We start from the raw sequence: 10,934 nt of genomic DNA on the forward strand, positions 1-10,934 counted from the left end.
AGATTTTTCCGTCCTAGCAGAAATTACAAACCCCACCTATCAAAAATTTGGCACTTGGGAGATTTTTTTGCCCTCGCAAATTTTTTTACAAAACCCCACCCATCAGGAATTTGGCACCTGAGAGATTTTTACGCCCTTGCAAAAAAAATTGTAAACCCCACCCATTTGAAATTTGGCACTTGGAAGATTTTCTCACCCTCACCCAAATTACAAACTCCACCCACTTCAGAGTCAAAAAGGGTTTTACAAATCGAGGCGATAGAGGGCTGAATCTCAGTGGATCGTGGTAGCAAGGCCACTCTTCCACTTACAATACCCCGTCACTTATTTAGGTCATCTTAAAAAGATTCTTCTCACTGACCGCTTAAAATTAATATCCAAGGTTGCTCCAATGAGCTAATACACCGATCAGAGATGGCCAATGACAGGGGGCCCTGGGAGTGCAAGAGCACCCCTACTACAAGTTGTGATGCAACCGGAGAGAGATATGCACCACATCTAGCATGGATTCTAACTTAGAGGTGTTTAGTCATAATATGATACACGGTAGCTTCACGCCACTGGCTTTTCAACCAAGCGCGATGACCAAATGTGTGAATCAATAGTTACTCTCGTACTAAGTTGAATTACTATCATGGCGCGGATCATCAGTAGGGTAAAACTAACCTATCTCATGATGGTCTAAACCCAGCTCACATTCCCTATTGGTGGGTGAACAATCCAACATTTGGTGAATTTTTCTTCACAATGATAGGAAGAGTTGACATCGAAGGATCAAAAAGCAATGTCGCTATGAACGCTTGGCTGCCACAAGCCAGTTATCCCTATGGTAACTTTTTTGACACCTCTAGCTTCAAATTCCAAAAGTCTAAAGGATTGATAGGCCACACTTTCATGATTTTTATTTGTACTGAAAATCAAATCAAATGAGCTTTTACCCTTTTGTTCCACATGAGATTTTTGTTCTTGTTGAGCTCATCTTAGGACACCTGCATTATATTTTAATAGATGTGCCACCCCAGCCAAACTCCCCACCTAACAATGTCTTTTGCTTGGATCAGTGCACCTAGATGCACCTTAAGGCCAAAAATAGGGGCATTGCCCCATCTCTGCCTCATGGAATAAGTAAAATAATGTTAAAAGTAGTGGTATTTCACTTGCGCTCGAAAGCTCCCACTTATTCTACACCTCTCAAGTCATTTCACAAAGTCGAACTAGAGTCAAGCTCAATAGGGTCTTCTTTCCCTGCTAATTTTGTGAAGCTCGTTCCCTTGGCTGTGGTTTCACTAGATAGTAGATAGGGATAGTGGGAATCTCATTAATCCATTCATATGCGTCACTAATTAGATGACGAGGCATTTGGCTACCTTAAGATAGTCATAGTTACTCCTGCCGTTTCCCCGTGCTTGGTTGAATTTCTTCACTTTGACATTTAGAGCACTGGGAAAAAATCACATTGTGTCAGCATCCAAAAAGACCATCACAATGCTTTGTTTTAATTAAATAGTCAGATTCCCCTTGTCTATACTAGTTCTGACTTGACTGTTCGCCGCCTAGGGAAAGCCCTCTAAAGGGGGCGTCCTTCATCCGTCGCCCGATCAGCACGCGACGGCCCACCCTCACTGCTGGAGCAGCTCAAGCAGGCCACCAATAGCCCATGAGTTCTGGGTGTAGACCCTTAGGCCTAGCCCTTAGAGCCAATCCTTTTCTCGAAGTTGTAGATCCATTTTACCGACTTCCCTTACCTACATTGTTCTATTGACCAAAGGGTATTCACCTTGGAGACCTGATGCAGTTATGAGTATGATCGGGCATGAATAATACTCAGTCCTCTAGATTTTCAAGGGCCATCAAAGGCACACCAAACACCATGGGATGTGTGGTGCTCTTCTAGCCACTGGACCCTATCTCCAGTTGAATCGATTTCATGGTGGGCAAGCTGTTAAAAAGAAAAGATAACTCTTCCCAAGGCCACCGCCGACGTCTCTAGATTTCTTAATGTTGCTATCTGCCACCACATCCTGATTCAAGAATATTAACCTGATTCCCTTTTGATGATCATGCAAAGTGTGCCCTTGAAACAAAGTTTCCCCATCTCTTAGGATCGACTAACCCATGTCCAAGTGTTGTTCACATGGAACATTTCCCCACTTTAGTCTTCAAAGTTCTCACTTGAATATTTTCTACTACCACCAAGATCTGCACCGAGGGCCAGTCCACCTAGGCTCATGCCCAAGGTTTTGCAACAACCCCCACATCCTCCTACTCATCAGAGCTTGGCACTTGCCCCGACAACTGAGTATAGGTTGCGCGCTTCAGCGCCATCCATTTTTGGGGCTAGTTCATTTGGCAGGTGAGTTGTTACACACTCCTTAGCAAATTTTGATTTCCATGACCACCATCTTGCTATCTTAATCAACCAACACCCTTTGTGGATCTAGGTTAGCATGCAATTTGGCACTGTAACTTGGCTTTTAGTTCATCTGGCATCACCAGTTCTACTTACCAAAAATGGTCCACTTGGAGCTCGTGATTCTGTGGCACAGCTCAATAGAGAAGCCACATCAACTTACCTATTTAAAGTTTAAGAATAGATCGAGGGTGTTATGCCTATGATGCCTCTAATCTTTTTCTTTACCCAATAAAACTCGCACATGAGCTCTAGCTATTCTGAGGGAAAATTTGGAGGAAACCAGCTACTACATGGCTCAGTTAGTCTTTTGCCCCTATACCCAAGTTAGATGACTGATTTGCACATCAGTACCACTGTGGGCCTCCACCAAAGTTTCCTCTGGCTTTGCCCTACTTAGGCATAGTTCACCATCTTTTGGGTCCCAACAGGTGTGCTTGTAATTGAATCCTTCATAGAAGATCAAGGTTGGTCAGCGGTACACCCCCCGAGAGGGGATCTTGCTAGTTAGCTTCCTTGCACCTCGTATGTTTTCCCAACCCACCAACTCGCACACATGTTAGACTCCTTGGTCCATGTTTCAAGATGGGTCAGATGGAAAGCCCACTAGCCAGTGCCACGAGCACACAGGTGCCTGAGAGCCTACTATAAAGGTGTGCACTTTGTTCCTCAACTGCCGCGACAAAAGTTTTTTTGTGACCAGAAGGTCGCGATTGTGTCATCGCGACAACCCATGCTGTCACGTCCCCAGAACCAAGTGGTGGATCAGCTCACACTATTCTACATTCGACCGGAGCACATCACCAACCTCCATCCACTTCCCTCCCAGCAATTTCAAGCACTCTTTAACTCTCTTTTCAAATTCCTTTTCATCTTTCCCTCACAGTACTTGTTCCCTATCGATCTCTTGCCCGTATTTAGCCTTGGACAAAATTTACCACCCGATTAGGGCTACATTTCCAAACAACCTAACTCACCGACAAAACCTTGTGGTGTGATAGGGTCCAGGTCTGATGGGGCTCTCACCCTCTTTAGCACCTCCTTCTAGGGGACTTGGGCCTGGTCTATTGCTAAGGATGCTTCTATAGACTACAATTCGACAGGCGCGGCTATTGATTTTCATGCTGGGCTCTTCCCGGTTCACTCACCATTACTAGGGGAATCCTAGTAAGTTTCTTTTCCTTTGCTTATTGATATGCTTAAACTTAGTAGGTACTCACACCTAACCTAGGGACGCGGTAAAGATGTAGCATGCCTGCACTGCGATGGGCCACTGAACCCAGAAAAAAGTTCCTCACGAGGAATTGTTTGATCAGTGCAAACCAATGCTGGCCTTTGCGAGCCACCACTCATTGAGACAAATTGATGGACCTCATGTTCATTTTAGCTAATCATGCCACTTGTAAACATGGACAACCATCTCTGTTCCACATTGGGGAGGGCAATTTTTTAATGTGACGCCCAAGTAGGCGTGCCCTTGGCTGAGGCCTCGGGAACAACTTGTGTTCAAAGACTTGATGATTCATGAGATTCTACAATTCACACTAAGTATTCCATTTTGCTAAATTCTTCATCGTGGTGAGAGCCAAGATATCCATTGCTGAGAGTCATGATTTTGTTATTTTTTTGTCTCTCGGCAACCCAAGTGTGCAAGGTGCTAGATCGCGCTTCATTCTTTGGATTTCTAAGGTGCACGATACACCCGTGTGTTGGGTGTTGACACATGGGAGAGTTGTGTCAGTGGACACGGCCCCTGCCCTGCAAATCATGTGAGTACACCCATCCTAAACACAAAACTCTCTAAGCGACAAGTCAACACACCTTGGCAAGGCAACGAGGGGTTGTAGCAGTCCTGACTTGCCGCCATCGAAATGACAGATCCTTGGTATAGTGTTGCACATGCAATCAGACCATGAAATTTCAAGGAGGGATGAGGCTCGGACCCCCTCTTAACTACAACTAAGCAGAGACCTCTCACTTTGATGTAGACATCATTCAAAGGCACTGATCCTAATCCAAATTGCATCTGTGTCTCTTCTTCACCTTGCGGGGAATCCATGCTTTTGATCACGACATTTGATGTGACCCTTGACCTCAACGGTGCTAGACCCATAGCTTGGTCAACCAACACATCACTCTAAGGCTAAGTGTCTACACATTGCTGAGATTTTGGGGGTGGGGAGGAGGCCAACTCCATCCCCTACATGATTCAGGGTCTTGAACTAACAATGATCCTACCGCAAGTTCACCTACGATAACCTTGTTACGACTTCTCTTTCCTCTAAATCATAAGGTTCGATGAACTTCCTGTGACGTCACTGATAGGAACCACCATCATCACCATGATCTGAACACTTCACCAGATCATTCAATTGGTAGGAGCGACGGGCAGTGTGTGCAAAGGGCAGGGATGTAGTCAACGTGAGCTGATGACTCGCACTTACTAGGAATTCCTCGTTGAAGATCAATAATTGCAATGGTCTATCCCCATCATGATGCAATTTGGAAAGATTTCCCAAAACTTTTAGGCTAGGGAGAGAAACTCATTCGTTGCATCAGTGAAGCATGCGTGTGGCCCAGAACATCTAAGGGCATCACAGACCTATTATTGCCTCAAACTTCCATGGCCTAGGAGGCCATAGTCCCTCTAAGAAGCTAGTCGCGAAGGGGAACCTCTGTGTAGCTAGTTAGCAGGTTGAGGTCTCATTTGTTAACAAAATTAACTAGACAAATCGCTTCACCTACTAAGAACCACCATGCACCACCACCCATAGAATCAAGAAAGAGCTCTCAATCTGTCAATCCTTACTATGTTTGGACTTGGTAAGTTTCTCTGTGTTGAGTCAAATTAAGCCACAAGCTCCACTCTTGGTGGTGCCCTTCTATCAATTCCTTTAAGTTTTAGCCTTACGACCATACTCCCCTCGGAACCCAAACACTCTGATTTCTTAGAAGGTGTTGGCGGAGTCCTTAGAGCAACATCCGTCGATCCCTAGTTGGCATCATTTATGGTTGAGACTAAGACGGTATCTGATCATCATTGAGGCCCCAAATTTTGTTCTTGATTAATGAAAACATCCTTGGAAAATTCTTTTGCAGTGGCTCATCTTCCACAAATCCAAGAATTTCACCTCTGACAATGAAATACGAATGCCCCCGACAGTCCCTATTAATCATTACTCTTTTCCCAAAGGCCAATGGAACAGGACCAGACTCCTATCGTGTTATTCCATGCTAATGTATTCAAAGCGTAGGCTTGCTTTGAGCACTCTAATTTTTTCAAAGTAATGGCACAGAAATAATGACCCAGCCAATTAAGGCTAGGAACATGCCACCGACAACAGGGACATGAGGGCCAGTGCACACCCAGAAGGTAGACTAACCGTGATGACCCAAGATCCAACTACGAGCTTTTTAACTGCAACAACTTAAATATATGGTATTGGAGCTAGAATTACCATGGCTGCTTGCACCATACTTTCCCTCCAATGGATCCTCATTAAGGGATTTAGATTGTAATCATTCCAATTACTAGACTCGATGAGCCCAGTATTTTTATTTATTGTCACTACCTCCCTGTGTCAGGATTGGGTAATTTGTGCGTCTGCTGCCTTCCTTGGATGTGGTAGCTGTTTCTTAGGCTCCCTCTCTAGAATTGAACCCTAATTCTCTGTCACCCATTACCACCATGGCAGGCCTCTATCCTACCAACAAAAGTTGATAGGGAAAAAATTTGAATGAAGCATCGCCAGCACAAAGGCCATGGGATCTGTCAAGTTATCATGAATCATTGGAATAGCAGGTGAGCCCGTACTAGCCTTTTATCTAATAAATGCATCCCTTCCAAGAGTCAAGATTTGGTGCACATATTAGCTCTAGAATTAATATAATTATCCATGTAGAATAGTACCATCAAAGAAACTATAACTGATTTAATGAGCCATCCATAGTTTCACAGTCTGAAATAGTTCATACTTAGACATGCATGGCTTAATCTTTGAGACAAGCACATGACTATTGGCAAGATCGACCAAGTAGCTTCTAATAATGAGGTGACCCCCCAAGACCTGCTACAGCCAAGGGATGCCCGCCGCGATGGGAAACTAAAATTTGCATTCGCTCCGTCATGCATCCAAACATAATCCACCACACAAGCAACAAGAATGATGTTCACAGCACATGCAGGACTCACAATGCTCAAAGATTTCACACAAGAGGAAAGTGTCCCATTGTTGACCGGAGAGAGCCAAATAAGGAGCCTCAGTTCATAGGCACCTGGGAAGAACATCCTATACAGAACCCTTTACCCTCAAACTCATTGTCGCCATTACTCGAAAAGAAGCCTCAAGTCTGTATGAGATGCACCGTGCACATAGCCACCTCAATTGTACGGCCACTCAGAGACATCCATTTTCTAGGCATATACCTCCTACATGCCTATTGAGGTGCACCCGCACAGACAAAATCCTTCTCAATCGCAAAAAACATTTTCTGATGATGAAGAGGTGGTTGCTGAAGTGCCAACAGAGGCCACCGTGCTGAAGGGTGAAGGGTCGTGCGAGTCAAAAACATGGCTGGTTATGCGATTGGCGGGGACATCACTGTGCATGTGACCACCTCAATTATAAGGCTGCTCAAGGGCATTGTGTATAACACTCCCTACACACATTTATAGGTGATGAGAGCCTGCCTGCATACACAAACATGTCTAACCTCTGGAAAATATCTCCTTTCCCAGCACAGCCTCGCTAACTGTTCCCTGTGATACGTGATTTGCCAGTGCAGGTACAAAAAAGTTCCTATAGGTGAACACTCACACTAGCATTATCGGACAAGCTTCAATCTCATGCACATGCACATACCGAAGAACTACATCGTGAGGGAACCACCCGTGAGCACCCACATCTCGGAAAAAAAGCATTCATATGATTTCTTCCCCTAGATAGACACATTGGGCCTGCACTTGTTGGAGCATTGCAAAGATGAGCACTCTGGTTTGTAGGAGCCTGAGAAGAACATCTTGTACGAAACCTGTTCCCCCAAAATGCTCGAATCATAAATGCTTGCAGTAGAGTCATAATGCAAAGATGTACACCGCGCACGCAACTGAGTAAGGATACTCAGAGACATCCATTTCCTAGGCATATGCCCCCTACACACTTTTTGGTGCACCCCATAAAAATGGTCATACTTTGACAAGCCCTCCCAGAATTTTGCATATGAAGAGAGATGAAATGACTTGGGCTTTTTGTCCACACAATGCAAACACTGAACACTCCCTTTAGGGGGAAGCTGAAGAAGAGTATCTCTCGCAAAACCCATGAACCACAACCATTCAAATTGCATAGGTAGGATAGGACATGGAGAGTTTTTGCATCAAACAAAAATTAATGGTAATACTCTATGCTTCTACTGGCCCAAACCACAAAATTTGTCATGAAAATTCCATGCACTTCTGTAGGATGAGACAATGAAGAGGCAAGCATGCACCAAGAATGCACTACCAAATAAATTATATGGCAACCAAGCCTTTCACCAGCACCCCTCTCAATCCCAAGGCTCTACCAATCAGTAAAAACTTAGGGTGGAGAGTGGACTATTGATGAAATTAGGGATGTCAAGCAATGCACCCGTGCAACCATCTCTTTCCTTCTTGTCGTCTAGACACGATAAAAATGAAATGATAGAACATGCCAAGAGATGGAGCCCTTGGCTAAAAGATACAACTCCATACACTCAATAACAAGCACATCTTAGAATTGAACACCAAATGTGCAGTGTGTTGCAAGCCGTGTAGACACCTACATATAGGGTATCCAAAAAAACAAAGCAACAAGTACTTCCCACTAGCTCTTCCAAAAGTTCCAATCCAAAAGTTCCAGAGGTCATCTCCTAGAACAGTCAAGAACAAGGCCTATCTTACATGCAAACTCTACTACTATGCAAACATATGTTGTAATTAAAGAGAAATTGCAAGGTCCTCACAATGGCCCGAGGCCAATGCTCTGAATAATTCAATTTTCTATTGCAATCACCATGTTGCCGTTCATAGAGAGATCTCCCCATTCACTTGGGATGATGCACAATCCAAGTGTGAGACGCAAGCTCGCCCTTGAAACACCACTTTCTAAGACATCTCGATGAAACATTGCAACGACAGCCACTGTCAAACCATTCTCAATGTTGTGCCAATCGGGTTGCACAGAGGCAACCTTAGGGAGCTCCTCTGTAGCAATAAAGATGTGCTTTCATAGCCATCTCTCACAAAAACTAATGTTAGCTGTGAAAAAAATTATAATACAAGGCTTGTGTCCATCAATATCGTCGGCACTGGGTCTATATTCAAAGGCCACGAAGAGGTTCCAATAAGAGAAGCTCCCCTGCTCTCTTGCAAACATCCCAAATGCTAGAGACAAGCTCCTGCCCTTAGCATCACTCTCAAGATCACCGCAATGAAACATGTGAACAACAACCACTGTACAATGACTCCCAAATTTGTGCCGATGGAGTGAGAAAGAAGAGCAAATTTGGGGAGCTGCGCATAGCAAATGGGCTGCTGCTTCATTCTGCTCTTATATAGATCCGATGTCATTGATTTCATTTAGAATTCGAGGCTGCATTCATCCTTGGTCACACAAGAAATGGCTCTTCTGATCGAATGGCCACGGGGAGCTTCCAATAAAAAAGGCTCCCTTGTCACTCATGATGTGCAACCCAACTACTAGACAATGGCTCACCCTTCAAATCACTGCCTAGGCAACCACCACAGCGACACCATTGGAACGACAACTACTGCCAAACCATTCAGAATTTTTTTTGCCAAAGAAGTTGCAAAGAGAACAACCTTGGAGAGAGAGCCCTCGCATAGCAATCAGGATGGCTTCATAGCCCTCCCAATAGAAATGATGCTGGTGCCAATATTTGAAATCAGAATAATGTGTCTTTCTTGAACACCAACACTAATTCTATTGGGGAGGGTCGTTGAGAGCTTTTGTTATCAAAGCTCCCATTGTAGCCATGATAGGCACACAAAAATTTGCTAGAGTGCCAACCACCCACCTCATGGCTAGACACAGGCTTGTGATTAGATCAACTTTGAAATCATTGAATAGATGCATTGTAGAATGGCAACCACTGCCAAGTCTCTTCCGTAATTGCATCAGTTGAGTGATCAAAGAAGGTGATCTAAGAGATAGTCCAAGGTTAGGCATTCGTTGGGGGATTTGTGCTAATAGTAAAAATTAATGCAATACGCAAGCAACACCAGACGGAGGTGCTAGACAAGGGCTCCCATTTTAGATCAAGTTTTAAAATCATCAAGTAGATGCAGTGAGGGGTGGCAACCGCTACCAAACCTTTTTCTGAAATTGCGCTAGCTGAGTGACAAGAAAATGTAAGCATCCACCATTTCAAAATTTGACATATCCATCCACCTTGACACTGGCATTGAATCAATGAGAGGGGCACAGGAGAGGCTTGTGGCAACCACCTCTCCCATTGTAGCTACAATAGGAACACAAAAAATTGCTAGAGCACCGAGCACCCACCTCATGGCTAGACAAGGTCTTGCCATTAGATCAACTTTTAGATCACTAAATAGATGCACTGTAGAATGGCAACTGCTACCAAGTATCTTCCATAATTGCGTCAGTCAAGTGATAGAAGAAGGTGATCTAAGAGAGAGTCCAAGGGTAGGCATTTATTGGGGGATTTGTGCCAATAGAAAAAATTTATGCAATACCCGAGCAACACCGGATGGAGGAGCTAGACAAGGGCTCCCATTTTAGATCAAGTTTTAAAATCACCAAGTAGATGCGGTGAGGGCTGGCAACTGCTGCCAAACCTTTTTCCAAAATTGCGCCAACTGAGTGACAAGAAAACATGATCTAAAGGAGAGTCGAGGAATAGCACCTCGAGGGTGGGCTTAATGCCCCTCTAATTGATTCAATGTCAGTGTCCATCATTTCAAAATATGACATATCCATCCACCTTGACACCGGCATTAAATCAATGAGAGGGGCATGGGAGAGGCTCGTGACAACCACCTCTCCCATTGTAGCCGTGATAGGCACAAAAAAAATTGCTAGAGCACTGAGAACCCACCTCATGGCTAGACAAGGGCTTCCCATTAGATCAACTTTGAAATCGTTGAACAGACACACTGTAGAATGGCAACCGCTACCAAGTCTCTTCCATAATTGCATTGGTCGAGTGATTGAAGAAGGTGATCTAAGAGACAGTCCAAGGGTAGGCATTCATTGGGGGATTTGTGCCAATAGAAAAAATTTATGCAATACCCAAGCAACACTGGATGAAGGTGCTAGACAAGGGCTCCCATTTTAGATCAAGTTTTAAAATCACCAAGTAGATGCGGTGAGGGGTGGCAATTGCTGCGAAACCTTTTTTTGAAATTGCGCTAGCTGAGTGACAAGAAAACATGATCTAAAGGAGAGTCCAAGAATAGCAACTTGAGGGTGGGCTTCATGCCCCTCTAATGTATTCAATGTTAGTGTCAACCATTTCA

The 10,934-nt window shown here is 44.3% G+C and overlaps 2 non-coding genes and 1 pseudogene across 2 annotated transcripts; all 3 read right to left on the minus strand.

The window, feature by feature from the left end:
• Positions 1-245: 245 nt before the first annotated feature.
• On the minus strand, positions 246-3,646 carry LOC149573823 (25S ribosomal RNA). The gene has a single exon (XR_016361067.1). It is a non-coding gene; the product is annotated as a 25S ribosomal RNA (ribosomal RNA).
• A 219-nt stretch (positions 3,647-3,865) lies between these two features.
• LOC149573824 (5.8S ribosomal RNA) lies at positions 3,866-4,019 on the minus strand. Its single transcript, XR_016361272.1, has one exon. It is a non-coding gene; the product is annotated as a 5.8S ribosomal RNA (ribosomal RNA).
• A 617-nt stretch (positions 4,020-4,636) lies between these two features.
• LOC149573825 (18S ribosomal RNA) lies at positions 4,637-6,447 on the minus strand (annotated as a pseudogene).
• Between the last annotated feature and the right edge of the window lie 4,487 nt (positions 6,448-10,934).

The sequence above is a fragment of the Cupressus sempervirens genome, chromosome 2 (genome assembly GCF_028749045.1).
Source record: "Cupressus sempervirens isolate cs-2001-9-10 chromosome 2, ASM2874904v1, whole genome shotgun sequence".
Classification (NCBI taxonomy): Eukaryota; Viridiplantae; Streptophyta; class Pinopsida; order Cupressales; family Cupressaceae; genus Cupressus; species Cupressus sempervirens.